At 32.6% G+C, this 20,859-nt stretch overlaps 1 protein-coding gene across 1 annotated transcript in view; it reads left to right on the forward strand.

Moving 5' to 3' along the window:
- Positions 1-20,859, forward strand: part of Timeout (circadian regulator timeout) — a 250,639-nt gene that overhangs the window by 163,672 nt on the left and 66,108 nt on the right. The window lies entirely within an intron of this gene.

A 20,859-nucleotide genomic window follows, 5' to 3' on the forward strand; every position in this document is an offset into this window, starting at 1 on the left:
TTTCATTCTTTTTGTCGTGTTCTACATTTCGTACGTATAAACAAATATATATCTTTTTAAGTGACAAATTTTCATTTTGTTGAATTTAATTGATATGTGATAGATATTTGACAATTTTCACAAAATCGTTTTAGATAAATCTTTCACGATTAATTTTACTTAAAAGTAACGTCTTTTTAGTTAGAAGTCTTTTAGAAGTTAATTAACATTAATTATTTTATATCGAAAATTTTAACAAAAAGTAGATAAGTTTTATTATTAATAACATATCACGTGTTATCAAATTATTATTCTATCAGTATATATGTATTTCTCGCAAGCTTATTTGATTTTTTCTTAATTCAGTAGAAACTAAAATACCAAATATCTGTAAAATTTGTCCTTATCTATCTTAATTTTATTTACCTTCTTTTATGTATTATGTTACGTTATTTGAATTTTATTGGATTTAAAAATTTGTTACGGTATTGACCAAACACACTATGTCGCTTGCATGACACGAACACATATCCACCATTTCACACTATGCGGTTTTCTATGCAATGCATTTTGGTTTAGAGTCACGGTTCTCGCATTTCGATTTGACTTTCACGTGCCATCTGCAAATACATGCTTTCTACTTATTATTATGAAATTTTCCCTCGATTTAGCTATTTATTATCCGGAACCTACGGTAATTTCAAATAACTCTATGCCAATAGAAACTAATTGGAAATAGGAATGGAGTCATAGAGAAAGATAATGAATCTATATATCAACATCCACTTATTAGTTTATTACTTTATTATTTCCATTTTGTAAATCACACTTTTAATGTAGCTGTAAAAAAGTATTTAAAAATGAATTATTTATTAATACATGCAAGTAAATTTGTAAATTTGTGATTTTCAGTTCGTGTATATAATACACATTTCATACTTAAAAACGCTGATACATGTAATTATTTGTAATGAATGAAAGCTAAGAATTTTCGAAAAAATAATAGAAATGCAAATCAAATCGTATTCAAAATTAAATTAAATTAAATTCTATTTCACTGCAATCTGAATAGTTATACATAAACTAATAAAGAAATATTTAATGTAAAATTAATTAATTTGAAACTCTTAATATCCTGAAACATCGCATCATTTTTCTTCGTTATTTTTCATTAACAGCTATCGCATAACTTCCAAAAGTTATGACTGCTAACTATCATAATTGTAACGACGAATAATCATTAAGAACGGGTTGATTTAAAAATATGTTATTTCCTTATATAAGTAATTTCGAAATACTTTAATGACTAATCAGCATAAATCACAACCAATTTGAACGACGAATGATCTACCATATCTCACACGAATGACCGCCATTCACGTTTGAGTTTCCAGTTGATCCCTGCACACCAGCCTTCGCTACAAATCGTCATTGCGCCATCAGGATCTGGTGTATGTACATTGTACACGTAGCAGAGGTTTTGGAACTGGTCGTGAGTAACTGAAGCATGGGATGGGACGGAATGGGCCATCGTGGTCTGCGAAATAAATGACCCGGTTTGCCAGTCGCCATACTGCTCCGAGTATTCGGCTCAATAGAGCATTTAAATGAATTAGAGCAACGTAATATTGGGATTCGCCGTGGTCTCGATTGTTTAGCCAGCGACCCCGTACATTCGATTTTTTTGGCATTCGCCGCCGCCCCCTTTTCTCGCGATTCTTATTTCGTTGAACCCCGCTTTTTGGTCGAGTCGTTGGATTCTGATTGCGCTTCTGTTACGCGGCTTCGATTTTGATGAAATCAATTTCCTGCCCTTTCAAACCTGTCTCTTATTTCTGACCCGTCTTTCGTCCCTCCGAGTTTTCTTTCTATAAATGCGATTTCACTTCTACCTGCTGAAAAATTTAACCTCTGTTCATCGTAAATACGGAACTCGAATTGAAAAAGACATTTTATGGAATAATTCTATATTCCTCCGTTTCTTCGTTATTGAATCTTGTTAGAAGATGTGCTTATATCGATTTGGCGACTATACGCTCTTGGATATAAATGTTAACAATTTTCTATCGTTGTCTTCCTCGACGTGATACAACGGAATCTTAAATAACAACTATTTCTTCAGAACGGAATATGCATTTATAACTTTTATAAAACGACTTAACTTAGTAACTGGCTGGCTACGCACTGATATCTTCAGTAGCAATATCGTATCTCAGTAACATTTTACAACTTTATCACGTATCTCAACGAAGTTTGAGGTTTCAAACTCAAAGCTCACAAAATTCACAGTAATTTATCAAAACATGAATTAAAAGCTACATTTTTAGAGAAATTTACATATCATAGGTTATTCGTAGTATCATCTATTAGATAAATAAATAAAATTTTATGCTTCTAGTTGTCAATTTTTAAAGAAGATATGTTACGTTCACAAAAGTGCATACAATATAAAAGTCTAAAATATACAGTACATATAAAGCAAAAATTACCTATACAAAAATACGTAATTTGTTTCCTACGTCTAATACATTACTGCGAACGATATTTATTGTTTAAATGATATATTATATGGCTGATGATCAATTAACCCGATACAATGCATCGCCATTTTTCTTGGTTGACGGAGATTTTTCATTGTGCACACGAGGAAGGATCCCTCGTTAGTGTGCGCGTTCCTGCGTGTGGAGCAGTTTCTTCCTGGTCCGTGACTATATATGTATATGTACTGTATAAAACGTAGATTGGTCTTGAGAGGCAGTAAAGCCGAGTCAGCGAGGGCCATTGTTAGGAAGAAAGGACTAACATGATTTATTGTGCGCGGATGTTTTGCAAAAGTTTTTCGACGATCGAGGCCGGAGATTTTATAGTTCATGGGGAAAAAAAGGGAAAGAAAAGAGGAAAAAGGAGCGCAGATAGGCAAAGAAAGTTGGACCATGTCGTTCAGCATCCTCTTTCGATCCCTAAACTGAATTACGGGACCCCTGAAATTTGCTTGCTTTAACGCAATTTAAGCTGTCATAGTAAACTCCTTGTTTGCTCCGATTTTTGGAAATAAATGGGAACTTAGGAAATTTAGAAACGTAACAAAAATTTATTGCAGGGTATTCTAAAATCATTAATTAAAGTAAACATTTATTATCGACGATTTTCATTAATAACAGATTTGAATCTTCATTTTCTATATTCAAATTTATATCTCATTTTACGTAATTAATATATATCTTATAACGAGGCTAATCAATTAATAATTAAGTGTAATTTATGACTATATATCCGATATAATAAGTGTATCAAGGACGTAATTTTGTATATGGTAAATGTTTTCATTAATCGAGCAGTAGATACTACTTACTAAAGCCGGTTACTATCTAAAAGCATCATTTTCGTAATTACTTGTGCGATTACAGTGATTAAGTATAATCAAGTTCATAGCTAACTAAGTTCTTAAGGAAAACAAATCAACAAAGGTATCCATTTCATACTTTGTCGCGTTACAATTTCAACTTCAACAATGCCTTCTGTTTGTATAATACTTCAACCTCAAGTATATTACCAACATTATTATGCTCCAAGTATTCGAACAGCATAGCCCCGTATAAATAAGGAAGTTTCCTCCCGATCGGACGAAATCAAACATCAAGTTTCCGCTTGGTACCCTTAAACAACGTCAGCGGGATTTTACGGAGTGGCGATTTCAAAATCAAGTTAGAAGATAGAATTGTCGAGGTCGTAGCGGCCGTGTCAGAAAGCAGTTTAAAGGCATTGAATACTGATGAGGGTCGAACTTCCTTCGGGAATTAGACGGATGCGCAGCAAACTCAAGCAAAAGAAAGGGATGAAGAAGGTCGCTTGGATTGAACCACCGGTGGCCCGACAATCGTGCCATCATAGAGGCATTGGTGTCCCGCATACTGAACAGTATTCGTGTATCACTTGCCGCATATTAATCGTTTGTACGTGTAGCTTCGTAAGCTGCTTAAATACGTGTCATCCTGCACTTTTGATTGCGTTCAAAGTATTTCCTATTTCATTAGACATTTGGTAAAATGATATTCAAAATGGAACATTCTATTTGATGGAGAGGGAATACGTTCATGTACTTTAAATTGATAGTACAACAAAAATATTAGATCGCGATTGTGGGGCTCATGAAAGAAATAACTTTTGTCAATTTCGATTTTTCAGGTGATAGTTTATTTTAATAGTCAGTTGCAAAATTCACAATACGATGGAATTGATATTATCAAAAACGATATATCTAGCGCATTATCAAATAAAAATTAGACGATTTTGGAAAAATGGTTTTAAAGTAACATTGTCGGGGCTGCTTTCGACGAGATAGTTTTTGTCAAGCCTGTTTTTGTGTGCCTGTTAACAAGCATAGTTTTATGAGACACGTTATTTTGCGAAAGTGTTTGCAAATATCAACACACGGGGCACATCAGTTATTGGCTAAATTGAGTGTATAAATTTCGTCAATATTTCGTGAATGTTAAATTGGGAAGCAATACGTCTGATACCAATATACACGTTTTAAACGTACAAGTGTTGAAACGCACGGCAGGGGACAGTTTTATGTGTTTGGTGATCGAATAAATGTGAATTTTCATTAAATTGCGCACGATCATTTGCGCGCTGATGGTGTATTTTGGAAACTAAGATTTGTGAAACGCTGTTTATATTGTTCACAAACAGGCAAATTGAAAAAGAAATTGCGCAAATAAAATAATACGCCAAGGTATTTTTAATTATTCATCGGATTCATATTAAATCTAATTGAAAGTACATTTTACTATAATTCGTTGGCATTTCTCTTATTTAAAAAAAAAAAAAAGTATGTATACGGTATAAATTTGATTCGTGAAAAATTTGGATTTGCAGCCAATTACAAATATATTTGGCCGCCTGTATTTCCTACTTTATATTTGCAAAAAATAATTTCCTTCGTGTTTGGATTATTATACTTACCGTCTACTAAATTAAAAAATATTTATCAGAAATCAATATTGATTTACTTTCTCTGATATGATTTATTGATGTAATGTTGTATTGATATGATATTGATGATATATTGTATTGATGTATAGTTTTTCATACAATTTATTGATTGTGAACACCTAACGTGGCTAATTTTTTTGTAAGCAACCATAAGCGTTATTTGTCAAAAGAAAATACATCTTTGTCCAAGTATAATTTAACATTAGTAAATGTTAATTATAATCAACGTGGATTTGTATTATAGATACACAGAACGATCTTACGATTTCAACTAGGCTATAGCTCTATTCTAAATAAAGTTAGAAAAAAAATTGTGCAGGTAATCGGAGAAAAATGAGGAAAGGAAAATTTTACGCTGTTTAATAAACTCCTTTATTTTATGACATAGATTGTTCGGAAATACAAAATACGATTGTAATTTTGTTTTTTCCTTGTAAAACTATGTATACGACAATTTTGTATAAATTAATTCGAATTCTTCTTTCCAATCAATAATGCTTATTTATAGACATATTTTGTCTACGTCTGTTTGTTGATAGTAATATATAGATAGATTTATAGATAATAATATATATTCTATGATATTTTCAATATTTATTTATATGAACGTTTTCCTTGAATTTACACGCGTAGTACATACAATTTATATACAATTTTTTCCTCGATCTCCTTGAAACACACTATACAATTTAACTATGAAAAATCTTGATCGATTACTTTCAAATTTATATTGCTAAGATTCTTTCGAATCGCGACGTTCGCGATCCTTTGTTAATACCGCGTTTATTCTCCGATTAGTCTAGTAATTCCTGTATCATGATGACATCTAATGAAATAACGGGAGAAATTTGCAATTACCAACTAGCTGGTTGAATCACCGGCGTACCATGTTCATTGTAATGTTACACACACGTTATCACTGCGTTTGCCACGTTAATTTCACCTATAATTCTGCGTAATCGAGCTGGAAATTTTGCAGAAATATCAGGAGCTCCAGGGATGCCCGGCATCGATATGTAGAGGTAATCATATGCACAAACTTGTACGTCATTCATGTGTATGCACATCTGATCGTGCATGCGAATGCGCGGCTGTAACACGTTTACAGAAACAACCTCGATCTTGACGTCCGGGTGGTAAGATACCTTGTATCATATTATTCACGCCGAAAGCTATATATAATTTTCATCGGCAATTATATCGTACACGAAGCATTGCCAATTTCATATTTCCACCATGAAATTAACAATCGGGCAAATGGCTGGTGCAATGCACCGTTCTCAGCGCAATTGGGCGTACATTTACTGTGTTGTATAGTTCTCGTTTCATTATACCCATTTTCACCCCTTTTGTTTATTACTATTGTTTTATAAATAACATAGATCTGTTTTCAACGCAAATTGTTAACAAATAAAAAATCTTTTCGTTTATACGAAAATTTATTATATCATACATACATACACCTAAAAGGAGTGGCAATATATTAATATAATATTTGTACGTATGTATATATAATGATACATATAAATGTATTCAAATTATAATAAATACACTACTTTTATTTTACATTTTTCAGTAGACGTGTATTATGTCCGTTAGAACTGAACGGTTCGTTGGATATTAAATTAAAACTAGTGATCGACCGTCCCCATAAACCTGTGTCAAGCCAGCTTTAGCATCATATTTCGCTGTATTGATTTATCTTTAATTAAATGCATCGAAATATTTCGCAAAAAATACTTATGGACGGTAAAAACAATTAACATGAAAAATTCGTTGTACCGTTCCACTGATATGATATAGATACAATTTATAATAAAATAATATTTATTAATATTTATTATATTATTTGATATAAGATATGAATATCTACTTTGAATTATTTTTGTATTGTAATCATAACTTAGAATTCATATGGTTGAATTAAAACAATTTGCATAATTTTCTTCCCCGGGAAATATCGATTATCAATTACCTTTATAATAAAATTGATTCAAGATAAAGATAGTCACATCTATATTCATTTCCTGTCATCGTATCGCTTGATTATACGTATTAACATAATAGACATTACGTATCGATCATTAGTTCATGTACATACCGTGAATCCTATCCAATTACACCCATCCGATTAAAAATTTGAACAAAATTTTTTCCGCAAAGTCTACCGATATCGAAAAGGAGAAAAAAGTAATTTTTTTCACTGGGAACAATAGGGTTTAATGGACGGCCGAAATTAAATTCAGCTTGCGAGAAAGGAAAGACACATTACCTGGCTCCGTTCGCGCGCGTAATCAATGTAAATAGCCACGTATCATTTCACCATTGTTCGAGAATCAGCGGCCACCAGGGCAAAAACTGATTACGCGCAGCTATCTGAATAAACCAGATAGAAGGTCGGCCTGGATAGTCGTGTAATTCCATTCGATGGAATCAAAAAAATCGATCCGTAATATAGCTACACTACCCATAGTCGGATCGACATTTTTCTCGCCGACTGGAACAACAAAACAGAAAAAAAAAAAAAAAAAGGAAAGAGAAAAAAACCGGTAGGGTAAATCGAGGCCTGGTTGACGAAGCCTCTGTTGGAGGCACCGGAATCGGTGATGTCGTGTTCCGGTGATATCGTAAACAAAGTGTATTAAAAAAGATTGGCCGTGTGCACGCTTTACCGCGTCGCGATTATCAAACGTCGAAACAGCTGGCATGAAATAACGCCGCGACATCGGGCCGAGTTGTGCTGGCATTCGTGCTCACGAAGGGGCGCGAGCAGCTTCGAATTACCACGTATGGAATCGCTCCCGAATAAAATCCATCCGACGCAACGGGGGAGCTTAACTTTATTGGGAGATACGTCGACGTGGCTGACGCGATTGGCCGGATTATTTCGAAATTCGCATTCGCTACAGAATTGAAAAATGCATTGCCCGACAGAGAAATTACGACCTAGCTAAGCGAATGCTGCTCTTTCTTAATATTTACCATTAATTCTAGTTTCTCAATTATTCAACAAATAACGAGACTATCGTCGGTCCTATCCACACTCGTATACAATACACCTACCCGTGGATTTACGCTTGTTGTCTGTAAACGGAGATAAAACATTGTACCTCTGGCGAAAATCCGCCACGAGAAATGCTATGGCAACTTGTTAGTGGAACGCCTTGAATCTACAACAAATATACCGCCGGAGAAAACGCGAAGATAATTCGACAAAATATGCAACGTATTTCGTGTGTTTAGTATGAATTGTATTCTTTTGTTGGAAAACAAGGTTGAAATTCAGTAGTAAAGTTATCTCTAACTCGCACGAGTTACCAGTTACAAGATCGTGTCACTCATTGTGGCTTCTATTTTTGCAGAATCAGCTAAATCTATCGCATATATCTATGCATTCAACCATCTGCAATATCTAACGATATCAGAGCTGTGAAACGCCTTCGAACAGTACAATGCAAATTGTTGAAAATACGCTTCGGGTACATGTATCACTGAAACTGAAACCGAACAACGCAGCGGATAGGCATACGTATAACGTAACGTGTATACGAGATTATACAATACATTTCTAGATCATTGAAATCCACGATTTAATTCCTCTTATAGATAATTATCAAATTTATTAAGATATTTCAAATCGAGGTATTTTTTATTTATATGCATATCAATAATTTTATTTGTTCGTTTCGCATTATTAATTTACTGAAATAAAAGATTTTATCATGCATAAAAAGTGCGCCAGGTGGTCATAATACTAAGTTAATGTTAAGCTAGTTATGTGTATAATATACTTTTGATATTTTATTGACTTCGAACTTTTTTAATTAAAGAATTAAAATAAAAATTTTACTCGGAATCATTTTAATTTTAATTATGCAAATTCTAGTATATTTCTAAAATTTTTATATTTTCGGAATATTTTGCGCACATTTGGCAAAGAAAAATTATTTGCATCTTTAATTACCGTTCCTTTCCCGGAAATGTACGACTATTTGACTAAGAATGGAAATGTTCACTGGTTCTGAAATTTTTTAATATGAAACAACACAAGCCTTCTCGGAAGTGAAATTTACTTGGATTTAACATAGAACATTTACTGTTCACTAAATTAAACTTATATTTAATATATCTAATTATACATTTAACACCTAACATCGTATTCATCGTGTAGTATTATCACGTAAAAAATTTATCAATACACGTAACATATTTCAATTAGTAGGAATATTTAATTTTAATTTTCTCTGGTTATAATGAATTTCATTAAAAATTTGCATTCATAATTCAAGGAGCAGTAGCTTATACTAATATAAAATGTGTATTAAGAAATTAAAAAAAATTTTGAATCGACAAATGTTTCAAAGTACGTAAGTTCTTAAATATTTCCTCACTTTTTCTTTTTATTTCTACATTTCTCATCACTATTTTTTATGATTAATCTATGTATATGCTTATTTTTCAAATACGTACAATAACAAGCATACGTATCTATTTCACTTTTCCACCCATAAAAAAGTTAGTGCAAAAGAATTCACGAATTACAGAGAGCCGTGTTTCACGCAGTTAGTATCGTTTAAACTTCTGCATTTTAAATAACCGCGTTATTTCTACATTCTTTTTTACGTAGTTTTCATGTTTTTCATTCACATCATTCCAGCGGAAAAGCGAAACAACCGTTTCTGTGCTTTCGCCGTTCGTTTAACACTAGTTGCTTGATTATGTCCGTGTGCAATTGCACAGTAGTTAAGATTCATTTGGGGCCTTGTTAAGGCGCTAGGCGAAACCATTTCATGTAATAGAAATTGCAGTGGCCGACTGTTTGCCACGATCTTTAACGACTTGTTCGCAATGCTTTCAAGAACGCTTCTTCCTACAATTTCATAGCGGTACGCGCTGTATACTCATTACTCGAATGCCAAATCTTCGAACAGCAAATAGTCCTTGATTCTAGCCTAGCATCTACTTAGGTACCGGTAATTGTGTACATTGTTCTGATAGTCGATACACTTTCGTGTATAGAACTGTTCAATTAAGAAAATTCAGCAATTAAAAAATATTTTAATTATGTGTTTACTTCCATTTTGGAGTAGCTTACACACGACTCTGATTTAGAAGCAATATATGGAATTTGTTTTCTAACCGTATGTCTTCATTTTAACTTACTATATAATGATATGTATTATTTTATAATGGTTTGTAATTTCAAAGTTATATAGATACCCGGACAATTGTATTTCACAAATTTCATCTTTCTTTTTCATCAGTATGTTGCAGATATCTATGCATTTATGCGAAATTTAGAGGTGCAAAAATACATAGAATTTATATAATGTACAAAAATGTATAAAATGCCGAAAGTAGAGTACTTGTCATAATTTTTCATAGACAAAGCGAATCGCTCCTTAAGTTTCATTTCTTTGAGTTTCGATGAAAATGTATTTAAATGAAATTTTTCGTAAAAGAAACTGTCTTATTAGGAATCGTAATTTAAATAAGCTATCTAAATTTTGTTTTGCTTTTATACACAGTTGCCATAAATATGATAAAGTATGATGCAGAGCGTCACCCAAATAAACTTCAGGGAACAAAATCAGCAAACAGATGTCAAAGGTCGTTTGTAAGTAAATAGCAAAGCTTAACCTCTGCCAATCAAGCTCTATCAGTCAACTCCGAAGACAACCTCAAGTTTAGTTAGACCTAATTATACAAGTTCCTAGTTACACGAGTGACTTGTATATCTTACGTGTAGTTGCAACTGAACCTTTCCATCTTAATTCCTAATCCTTAATCCATAACCATTCATATTTTCGAAACATATGTTTCGTATAAATTCTTAAGAGTTAATTTTTACAAGATGCTGTTTTTTTAAATATAGATATAAACAAACTACAACATTTTACATTACATCCTAAAGGTTTATCTCTGAGTCGAAAATTGCACATACGTAATCAGGCTCGTCTGATACATATAAGTTAAGTAACTTGCAAATATACAAATTTTTGTGAGTGTTATATATGATTATAAATATACTGATGGAAAATAATGTTTCCGACCTCAGGATTTTAATGTATCCCATTCTTTGATTAAGTACCATTATAGATATATGTATAAAACACAATGAATATAAGTATCTCCGCTATAAAAGGTCAGTTCACTTCCCAAAAGAGATCAAGTGCCTATTTCACGGATTAAAATTGGACATGTCAAAATTATGCACTCTCACATTCTGTCAAAGGATCCAGCTTCCAGATGCGACGAGTGCTCTTCTGCAATTACAATAGATCATCTAATCTTACGCTGCCCTAAGTATAACCTTGTTCGTGATAAATTTAAATTGGAACTCTTTTAAAGACAATCTGGAAAATGAGAAAATTCATAACCTACTTAAATTTATATTGAGTTCTTAAAATAATCCAAATTAATCGATGGATTCATATATTACTTATATAGCTAATCTTAAGTTGTCGTTAATAACGTTATAGTTGATGCACCATAAAACTCGAATTAAAAAGAAGAGAAAAGAAGAAACTCGAAGCTAATAAGCTAAAGGCGATATTAAGAAGCACACGTCATAAGTTTATGGAAGTTTGTACACATATAAGTCAGTATGTTCAAGAATAATAGTGTGCTGTCTAAAATTACTTCTAATATAATATCAAAATAAAGATAATTAATCCTGGCAGTAATTAAGATAAAATTATTTTTAATATACATACTTCTTTCAATTATCATTTATATCTAACAATAAATTCAACAATGTTGCGTAATAACAAAGTATTAAAATGCGATCTGGCATAGATTCAATACCAAAGAGATTAAAGCTATTCTTAGATAGAAAACTTTAAGTAAAGATATATAAGCATTGTTACATACGAATCCTCTACGGAGCTGAAACGAGCTTTTTTGGTTAATGCATCCCTTAGGAGAGATTAAACAAAATGAGCGCAATCGTTGCGTAATCGTGATATATCCCAACCTAGTAGAGCAATTTTAATGATTTTTGGACCATTATAGAGAATTGTAATTATTTATTTAGAAACTTGCTAATAGTACATTTATATCAACATTTCGAAGCTTGGAATATTCTTGCTTTAATTTATCACCATAATATCTCTATCAGTTTAAAAAGGAATTTTTGTTCATTCTTTTGCTTACAAACTGTACGATCCATGTATAAAGAACATTTTGAGGAACAAAATTATTGCACACATTTTGCCAATTACGAATACTAACTTCGCTGTTACACGTTAGTTTTGAAAAATGAACTCCATCGTGTCGTAATAATCCACGGTTTATTTTAACAAAGACAAAAAGTATAATAAGATCTTTTTATCTGTAATGGAATTATATTCTCTCAGAAATAAACAGGTATCTAGATACTTTCGAGCGGTGGTGTATGTATACTCTTCTCAAGATTAATTTTGTGTAATCCATTTCAAACACCCTTGCTGAAGTTACTTAGTAGTTGAACTAACGGGTATTCCACGTCGATGTATTATACCTCCACCGTTGGAAATATATCATCTGATAGCAGGTTACGAGATCCTCCGCCCTAACCTAAGTAGCTCCCAGTGATCCTGTGCCACTGGTTCGTCCATGTTTTCCTCGCGGAATTCCAGTGTTAGTCATACACTGTCTCATCCACGAAAGCTTACCTTGTGGTTCCTAGCGATCGTAGAGCACGGGTCTGTCCACGTTTGCCTATCCTATGGATCTTAGTGTTGGCCACACACCAAGCCGTTCAGATCTATACTGATATGCTAGCTTATCCATTAACCTGGGTCACGCAATCGTACCTGATCTATGCACTTCCGCTCACAAATATATGGACACTTTGATCGATTTATTAACGATACATGTTACTGTTACGAATTGACATTAAACAGACTAAAATATATCTATTTATCAATAGATATATTAAATTAATTTCAAAATTAAAAAATCAAAATTTATCAATTAATGGCAAAATAATGATCAGAGCCGCTATTTATTGTTTTCTTGTGGAATCAACGAACAGGGTAAAGATCGTTTACTTAGCTACCAATGTTATATTAAAATTAAATATTTTCGCGATTCGTAGACGTATTAATCGGTTTTAAATATTATTGCTAGATATTAAGATAGAATAAAAAATTGGAAGAATCTCCTTTACCTTATTCGTAGCTTAATAATCGAACAAGCTGAGAATGACGAATTTCCTAAATAATAAAATTACTCCATAGTATTTGATGTTTACAGATTTTCTTCCTTTATTGCATGTTAATCTTTAAAAATTAATATTATCGTGCCATAACACTCTACGAAAGCTCTAGTAAAGATTCATATTCTCGACTGCTGTATTTGTAAATGAAATGTGGTTAGTTACGACATAGCAACGACTTGCCCTTTTTATTGCGTGAACCTTAAAGCGGAGAATGCAACATTATATGACTCTTAAGTATTGTGAGCTCAATACCAGTTACTTGTTAATTTACGATCGCTATGTAGCCATTCTGGCCGCTACTCTTATACTTCCGGGGTTGTGCGAGGGCAAAGGAAAGACCCTCCAAAGTAGAGGAATAAAACAAGGGGAATGTAAAAGTATCTAAAGAAATCTTAAGAAAAAAAAATCTTTGGAGGAAGAAGAAACTGAAAATATTTTTTAATGCATAATATCAGGGACGTGTTAATAATGTAATTGCCATAACTGTTAACAATCGCTACTGTTTCTACTTTAATAGTTGTTTGAAATTATTTTTTCAGGAAGAATACATTTTATAACCAGACGATAGTCGTGTTTCATTCAATCACAAGATTTCGAGTTTCTGAGGTAGATATCCATTCATTAACCATTCCTTCATACGTCAGTTCATAAGCTTCTGGCAATAGTCTTTCCATTTTCTGAATGAACGAAACATGGAATAACTTATCGTATTTAGTTTACACGCCAGATCCATTTCCATTATATCGATGTTTAGAAATTGTTATTGTTATGTAGATGTTTTTAACGTATAAATATTACACGCTTATACGTTCCGCTTTAAACTTCTTATCAAAGATAAAAGAACGACAGAAAGGATAGGAGTATTTAAATATGCGTATGGTCGCCTAAAGGAGGTCAGATGTTTGCGCGTAGAAAGAGTAACCTGCTGGTTATTTTGTTAGTAATGGATTATATAATTCATAGAGGAACAAGGAAACTGCGCCTTGCAACGTGTAATCAACTCGATGCAACGAAGTTTGATCCTTCCGAGCTTCGACTAATTCCAGGCGTTAATTACAAGTTTTACATTTGAATTTAACGGGTATCCCTTTGGCCTTTCTAGCGTTACCTATGATTTTCTCTCCAAGAGCAGCTATGGATAATACTCCTACGAGAGTTGTGATCCGTAGCTGCTAATTACGCTAGGAACCCGTAGAAAATGAAGGTAGAAACGATAATCGCAGATAGAATAAAACGACCGAGCTTATTAAACACTCTCTTTGATTCTCGAATAATTTCGCTGATTTGTTGTTGGCCAAAATTTATTTGAAAATCGTGACCAATATGCTTAATGATTCTCAGTTTTCGAAATTATCATGAAATTTGAAAATATTATTGTTTAATCCTGATTAAACTGCTTCTTCTCCTGTCCTCTGAAAGAGTGACATGTTTCGAAGAATTCTAAAAAATGTTTAATGAACTGAAATATTCATTATACCACTTGATGATGTTTAAATATAAATTACATATAATAAGAACATTAATAATTGTTATTGATAAAAGTGTATGTAGTGTATCTTAAGTAAAATATGCATATGTACTTATGTATACTTACATATACTATATACATAATGAAATAATATATATACGTAACGTAATAAGTAATAAACCACAAGTTGTTTCAGGTTCCGTAAAATAATCATTTTTATTACTTATGTGATTAAGAATCTTGAATAGATAAATACCACAAATAAGCTCCACTACATAAACTCTATTAATTATACTTTCACTTATGTTCCAAAAAATGTAACGAGTTATTGAAAGCAAAGTAAATCGGATATATCGTCATCGATTCTTAATTGTAACACTCGGGCGAGCAATTACCGTGAGAAACGCGATTTGGACGACGTTAAAATTTTAACACCGTTCCCGCGAACTCGATCAAGTATTGTCAGTTTAACAGATGCCACGTTATGAAGAAAAATCCGTCAATGCGAAATTCTCAGTTACATCGAAGCGACCACGATAATATGGCATAGTTATCGCGCGATATGATTTATGGTGCCATTATACGAAAACGGATCGGTTTGCTGGTACCCGCGCGACGTTATCATCGTAAAGTAGCAATAAAAATTTATTGGCACGCTTTTCCGAAGGTTGCTAACGGTGGTCGATGCAAAATAGCAACTTTAGATCCTTCGTTATTCGCCATCCTTTTACGGGATTGGCCCCTCTATTTATCAGTATACTTTATCACACGAATATGTAGAGGCCACGGTAAACGAAAGAGGGGAGGCTTTTTATCCAAGGCCAAGCTGAAGTTAAGAATTGAAATTCTTTTTTATGTCCTAATTAACATCGAGGGGAGGAACTTTGTAGCTGTACTAAATTCTATCCCTCTTAAATGGTACTCGTTCATTTAAAAGTAAGATATTATTTCATAATTTCATCCATATGCTTAGCCTTATTTGACTTGGTTGGAATATAACTTGGAAAATAATCTTTAGAAGTGAATGACGTATGATCAAAGTATTTATGCTTCTCAGCACTGAAATGTTCTTCAACTTCACTGTTCCTTATCAAACTTATTCAAACTGATTTCATGACTAAACCACTTCATTTCGAAATTCATCTTCAGAGTTCATGAATTTCCAAATTTCATTAATTCCCAACCACTTGCACGGAGATATTAATCTATATATTAAATGACTTCAAATAATTTCTTCAGAATATGAAATATTAGAACTAGAAAAATAAAATCAAAGTTGATCAAGGTAGTCAAAATAAAGCATCATTTTGCGAAAACCAGTGATTTTTCTTATACCATTGTGATTCTCAACTCATCGATTAATGAACATTACTCCAAGATTGACGTTTCCATTTTTTCAGTATTCATATAGCGACTGTCGCAAGCGATCACGCTACGAGTCTTCGCTCTTCCAAACACGTCGTACATAAAACACTTTGCAACTCTGACTCGTACTTCCTGAACTTCCAACAAACTTTACGTACATTTCAAACGTTTACAAATCCAAGAGTCAACGTCACACGAGCGCTTTAGACACAGAATCTGATTAAAGTTGAATGATACATTTCAAACTAGCAATTACTTCTTGAAGCAAACAAGAATAAAGCTAGTGGTTCTTAAATTTTCTTACAGAAGTTTGTAACAACTTCATTGCTTATGGTAAGTATCTAGTAAGAATTGAAACAATTAACTATTTGTACACATATAGACATTTTTTATAAATATACTCGTATTATGTGTCTTACAAAATATTCTAAAATTTTATTAGCGTATATTCATACTTGTAATATTTGAAACGAACCTAAAAATCTATATCAAAGTTACAAAATATTAATCGCTAGCACAAACACTTCGCAAAAACCACCAGAGTATTGAAAGAGTGAAAGAGTGTTTATAACAACAATAAAGAAGCTCCAATATGTAAATTGTATCAGTTGACTATGAATTTATTAGCACGTTTGGAAAGAGGAATTTAATTTTAACTTTAACTTTAAGCTAGTTTCTGTTGAATTAATGAAAAGTAGAGCTGTCCCAATAATTGTCATTCTAATAATTAGCCACAGTATGTAATATTAATTCTTGGACATTAATTCTATGTTTGATACCATATTTACCTAATTTTTTATTAAGCAATTTTTATTTTAATAATAAAATGATAAAATAAAAATGTCTTGAAACTCATTAGAAATCTAATTTCACTAGATGGTTTATATATCAATATGAAACCTATCAAATAATTGGAGTTGGTTATTTATTTAGCCAGAATCAGTCGAAAAAGTGCAGTATGAAAAGCAAATCATTGTGCACAAAACGCTTGCAATTTGTAATATTCATGTTGCATTTAGATTTGCAAATATTAACGGCCAAAGTTATTTTTCCTCTAAATCCGCTACAAACGGCAATCATTTTCAACTATTAGGATTAGCGAGAATGAATCTGATGACCTGAATAATCCAACGGGTAGAGCAGTAGTCCAATGTATAGAAGATCCGGATTTGAATCCCGGTTTACCAATCCGATCAACCAATTTTTATCCTTTTTTTTTCCTTTTTTTTTTTTCTGTGCAGTTTTTAAAAGCAAAGTACATAGCGTTTCGGATCATGAATTTACACGTACTTAGAGTAGTAACATTATTGATAATAAATATTTATGGATGTGTACAACGTCGAGTAAGAATATTTTATCGTAGTTGAATGATTTTATATTTAACCGCAAAAAGAATGGCAAAAGAAGAAATCTACTAGGAAAGGAAAAGGAAAAGTAAAAGAAGAAATAAAGAGAAAGAGGACGATATTGTTTCGCTGAACTTTTAAATATCAGCTGACAACGCAAAATACGTCAAAGACTAAAATGTCGTAAAAGATAACGAAATTCGAAAGCTAGTTGCTGATTGTAGAATATCGGTAGTTCGTTACGGCTGCTTGATGTGTCCTCTGCTGCGGTTTCTCCGCGATCAATCGCGACAATTAATGGCGATTCGTTTGAATCACGGCAAACGGAGGCGAAATTCAAACTGACGCAGCTGGAAATCATGGTCGGTTGGATTTTCGTCGGACTTAACGTTTCATTAGTCATGCGCGGTGTTCGATGGCAGATAGCTCCGCTAATTAAATGCATATATCCCTAAACATCGTCCGTGAAACGTTCATTGCCGTATCGTGCAAACAATTGGCCAATTCGTTCGTACGTTCGCCAAGTGTTTCATCCCTCGAAATACGTTTCTCTCTTTTTGCCTCTTTCCCTCTCTTTTTTTTCTTTTTTTTTTTCATTCCGGAATTGCGATATTGGAGGATATTGACAATCGAGCAACGAAAAAATTTGGAAAAATTCGTTACGGGATTCGATGGTGCTGCATATTCATGTTTCGTTGGTAAATTATTTAAAATCATTTAGTTGTTGAAATAGCCATTTAAAATGGTCGATCGACCGTACGTAAAATAAATGCTTGCCATTTTCCTCTCGGATAATGAAAAAATTTTTCGTCGATGCTTCTAATTTTAGTCTTTTAACGTTCTTTCGGTACGAAACGCAATTTCATGGATGTTACGTTTGCAAACTTTGACAAATAAATTTTCATTTTACAGGATCTCTTTCTTTTTCCATCTGATTCTCGAGATTAGTCAGAGCAGTTTTAAACTATTGACAAATAGATAAATTATTGACGGGCGAGGAACACGGATTACGGGAGAAAGGAACGAATCTGAATCGCAGATCTGACGGAGAGAAGTTGAAGCTTAAAGGAAAGATTTAATGCTGATCTTTTGACCTAAAGTCTGTTCGAGTTTCGCTTCCGTTGTTGAATTTGTTGGAAATTTGTCTAGTTACGCGTCTTCTTCTACGATCATTTTGCTCGCTTTAAGCTATAATGAAAAGTTGGAAGCTTCTGCGGTGAAGATTATCGGACAGATTTTCTGTTTAGCACTTCTCGAGGTTAACGAGGCTTTAGAGACTGCGAACAAAACTTTTTACACTCTTTCTTTCTTTTTAAAGCTCCGTCGTGATTTATGTTTTTATCAAAAAGAGTAATTTTTATTTGGAATACATATTCACAGCCTACTTTTAATCACTCTACGAAAGACATAGTATTTCCAGTGAATAATATATCACTTTACACGTTGCACGATGGAAAGTTTAAGTGAATTTGACTTAAGTATAACTTTAGAGAAGAAATATTTACATATCTCGATTTATTTTATTGGAATTATTTAAGTGATTGCATTTTTCGCTCAAAGTATGAATACATTGTTAATATGTTTTAAAAGAATATAATTTAAGCCACATTGTGAAAATTATTGCAACGCACTATTTATAATATTCTAAGTTATAATTATCGGAGATATGTAGTGTATGTTACGTCGTTTACAATGTTTCATATTGACATTTTCTCTCTTTTATTATTATGGACAGTTCTGAACATTTTTTTTTTTTTTTTTTTTTAGTTGTTTGTGACAACGTAGTAAAAAAGGTTATCTAAACAAACTTCAGCTGTATTTGATGGATAACATATAGTGGTAATAAAACTTTCGAGGATGCTTGTTTTATAGTGAATTTAAGATCTCCTTATTTTAAGGAGAGCTTTTTTTTTAGTAAACAGCGCTATAAAAAAGCGACAAAGTATGAAAGTATACCAGTGAAAGTTTTTAATAGTTTTAATAGGTTAAATAAAACCCTAGTCTGGGGAACGTTTAAAAAAAAATTGATTAGTATGCCTCTCCATCTCTATTATAGAGATTTAAGAAACTCGCTCGTCCAAAGAACGTAACAACTTACAAAGAAAGTTTTAGTTTAAAGTTTTAAATTGATAAATGATTTTCTTCTGCTAAGCTATACCTGCAAATATATCCGCTTCATATCGCGCTTAATAATATATATAATTTATAATAATAATTACAATAACATATATCATTTTATACATATTACATAGCTTTCCTTATATGCGTTTAATGCGCGTTTCTTAATATTTTATGTAACGTCTAAAATTACTCTAGAAAAAGTATCATTCTTTGTGATTGCGTCTGTAAGACAGCGCAATTTTCAGAAAAAGGATTTATAGAAACGTCTTCGAAACGAGTTTAAACGCGGAAGATTCGCTTTTGTCAGTCGTAGGTACCGATGGTCGATGCCTGAATCTTCGAATTCTAACTTTTTATTCGACTTCCACTTCAAGACGTCTTCCTGATCTATGATGGCGGCCTAAGTAGTCTTATCCATCAGCCATTTACGGACACGGTAAACCTCACTTGACTCGAGCTGAAGGCGGTGGAATCGCTGTTATTTGTTCTCGTCAGAGGATCCGACATGGGTCATTCGCGTCCTCAATCCTATTTTCGATGAAATCCAGGTTAATGTTCTCACTAGAAGTTTATAATTGTTTAATCGTACTGGAAATTTATTAATCCTACGCGCTTGATGCGACATAAAGCTCTAATCAGAAAAAAAAGAAAATGCTGATAAAACAATCATATTTCGCGAAATATTAAAAACAAATGGAATTTATGTTTTCATGTTGTTAATCTATTTGTGTAGTATTATCTTTTCAATCTCTATAATAATTGTAATAGTTATGACGATTCTTCTTTTTCATATTTATAGCGAAATCTATTACAGATTCGTGAAATATATAGTAATTCTATAACATAAACACTGCCGAATAATGTCATTACGTAATTACTTTGTGTTCTTCGGTTTTCGATATCGAGAAATTAATTTGCAATTTAATTTTTTAGATTTAAAAATTTGAAAGACAAATATTAATTTACGTATCGCTGAAAATCATTTTCTTATTACGAAAGTTGACAACTATTTTGTTATGTCGTGATTTCAATGATCCTTAATAATTTTCGATAATTCGTTAACATTTAGTCCTTAAAATACTCGTTTGTAAGTAAATTTCTTCTCAATTCACGTTTATACGGTTATAATTAAAATTTGCAGAATATCTAAGAATATTTTATTAATTTTTTACGTCATATCGATTTCAAATTGATTTCGACATACATACTTAAAATTAATATCATCATTCTTGATAATATCCCGTTTCGTTAAAATGATTTTCATCCTTTTGCTGTGATCAGTTATCCATGCATATATCGATGACTCGATGAAGCCATTCGATAATCCTACATTATATAACCGGTACCCATATCGTGCTCCGCCAGCGCAAAATCCCGGT

Source organism: Bombus fervidus, chromosome 8 (assembly GCF_041682495.2).
Source record: "Bombus fervidus isolate BK054 chromosome 8, iyBomFerv1, whole genome shotgun sequence".
NCBI classification, from domain to species: domain Eukaryota; kingdom Metazoa; phylum Arthropoda; class Insecta; order Hymenoptera; family Apidae; genus Bombus; species Bombus fervidus.